The 2,626-nt window shown below is 44.4% G+C and overlaps 1 pseudogene; it reads right to left on the reverse strand.

Annotated features, from left to right (window-relative positions):
- Positions 1 to 1,393: 1,393 nt before the first annotated feature.
- Positions 1,394 to 2,170, reverse strand: LOC101565968 (annotated as a pseudogene).
- Between the last annotated feature and the right edge of the window lie 456 nt (positions 2,171 to 2,626).

Below are 2,626 nucleotides of genomic sequence, written 5' to 3' on the forward strand. Positions count from 1 at the left end.
TTTGAAGGATGGGGAGATAAGTAACAGCTACGAAGAATACAATGGACCTGGCAAGCACAAGGTTCTGAGTTCGATGGTCAATAAAAAAAAAAAAAAAAAAAAAAAAAGTCAATTTCCTAGACTAAGTTGAGTTAAAATTGTATCCTAATAGAAGCAAGTTTACTTTGTAGGATCCTGAGTGGGAGGAAAGTTTCAGACTTCATGCATTTAAGTTTGTATTTGAACTGTGGGATTTTTATGGACAGGGATTGCTTCTCTCTTGGTCTGTGTTACAGTCTAGTACCCACCAAAGGAACTAGATGTTAGGTTGCTGAATGAATGGATGAATGAATGGATGAATGATGGCACTGGAGCAATGGCTGCCAATTTCCCACACACACTAACTTAGTTGTTGAGAATTAGTATTCTTTATATGCAAAATGCATCAAGTACACATTTCACCAACTAGAGAGAGATATAACATTCTAAACACACACACACACACACACACACACACACACACACACACACACAGTTTTCCCCAGGAAATGAAAGCCCACTAGTGTGTGTGATAATAACAAAAGCAGAGGGTCGTGAGGGGGAACCGTGGCTTCGTGAGAGTGGGGGAAGAGCAGGAAAAGACAGAACAATATCTTCTGAGTGCCACGGAGAGCTCTCCCTGCCAGGGTAGCGCCTGCTGAAATTACAGAGAAAAGTGAGGTTGGGTAGGGGCAGCCAAGTATCCAGGGCATTCCCTGACAGAAAAGATGCCTTGACAAGAACATCACATGAAAAGCCCTGAGAAACAACACTAAGCCCCACACTCAGTCTCAGGGATTGGGTGGTCAGAGAACGCTTGCACATATGGATGACCGCTGCGCCCTCTTGGCCTTATCACTGTTATTGAGTGTGTTGAATTCTTAAATATAATAGCAGTTTGTGGTGAGGAGGGTTTCTGGTACTTTTAGACTAGAATTGAAGCAAAAACATTAAATGACAGGTATCAGAGGAGATATTCATGCAGAATGGAGAGATTTGTTTTAGTGACCTTTTGGTATTATGATCATGTTCTTATTAGAGCCTTTTCTCTTTCCCTAATTTGAAATGATACCATTCCAGGTAATATTTTCATGTGAGAAGTTTTTGACATCTGAAAGTATAACAAGTCACTCAACATTTCCCAAATTATCTGGATAGTACTTTCCCAGGTGCACACGCTTTCATAACTATGAGGGAAGCCATTTAAATGAGAAGGCTTTCTTTCTCTTTCTTTCTGTCTTTCTGTCTTTCTGTCTTTTTTTCTTTCTTTCTGTCTTTCTTTCTTTCTTTCTTTCTTTCTTTCTTTCTTTTTTTTTTTTTTGGAGTCTGTTTTTACCCTTGGCAGGGTCTCCCTTGCCCACATGCACCCTCGGCTTCAGATCTCTTCGAAAGCTGCGATGTCCATGCTTTGCACGTGCTCCTCACACTTGGTGACCTCCTCTTCCAGCACACACTGGATCTGCAGCTTGTGGATGCTGTAACCCATGGGGACAGCTTGGGGCCACCCAGAGTGGCCCATCCACTGGATGGAGCACACACAGGCCTCCATCTTGGCAGGTCAGTCTCATCATCCGAAGGTTTGACATCCAGGAGGATGGAGGACTTGGTCACCAGCGAGGGCTTCTGGGACTTTTTTTCTGCATATTGCCTTAGCCTCTCCTCCCATAGCTGAGCCTCCTCCTTGTCCTTCTTCTCATCGCTGCCACATAGGTCAATGTCATTGTCCTCAACCTCCTCTTTCTTGGCTGGGGGCTCCACTTGGTACATGGGAGATACATGCTGGGTTGGTGGGGCTGCGGCTCGATGGGTGGGTGAGCTCTTCTCAAGGGTGTTCACCAGGCCTCCAGTCTAGAGCTGCCCTGCTGCACATCCTGCACCACGCTTCTCAGGTTCTGGTTTTCCACTTCCAGGCTAGCAATTCAGAGAACAAGCTCACTTGGCCCACTGGAGACCCCAGGGCTGGAGCCTCCAGCCAGGGACTTCTGGGTGTTCTCTCTGGCTCTTGCAATGTCATGGAGGATCACGCACCATTCACCAGGCAGGAGGCACCAGCCACAGGCCCATTCATCTGCTCATAGATTTTCCTTTCTGTATCATCATACTTGAACTTATCGAAGCAGATTTTCTCATGCACTAGGAAACTGATGGCCATTTTTATACCAGCCAAGGACATGGCAACCCAGAAGAACCTACAGCACAGGACTGTGGAGGAAAGCCTGGACTGTGGAGGAAAGCTTTATTTTCTAATAAATGAGACTTTTAACTGACCTGTGATAAATACACCTCTCTCAGTTTTACTTTTATTTATTCACATTGCCCTTTTTTTTTATGGAACCGGGGACTGAACTCAGGCTGTTGCGCTTGACAGGGAAGCATTTATTCCACTGAGCCATCTCCTCAGCCCTCACATTGCCTTTTAACTTTCAGGTGAGTAACAGTTACCAAGAACCCAATGGAACTGAGTCACTCACTATAAAGTGCAGGGTAGGAAAGAGAAGAAAAGATGCATTATTTTTTCTTACCAGAAAATAATGTACCACTTGATTAAATTGAACAAGAGATGGTTACAAAACCACCCCAATCTCTCTGCCTTGATGAACGATTAATT

The sequence above is a fragment of the Octodon degus genome, unplaced genomic scaffold, assembly GCF_000260255.1.
Source record: "Octodon degus isolate 3935 unplaced genomic scaffold, OctDeg1.0 scaffold00159, whole genome shotgun sequence".
In the NCBI taxonomy this organism is placed as follows: Eukaryota; Metazoa; Chordata; class Mammalia; order Rodentia; family Octodontidae; genus Octodon; species Octodon degus.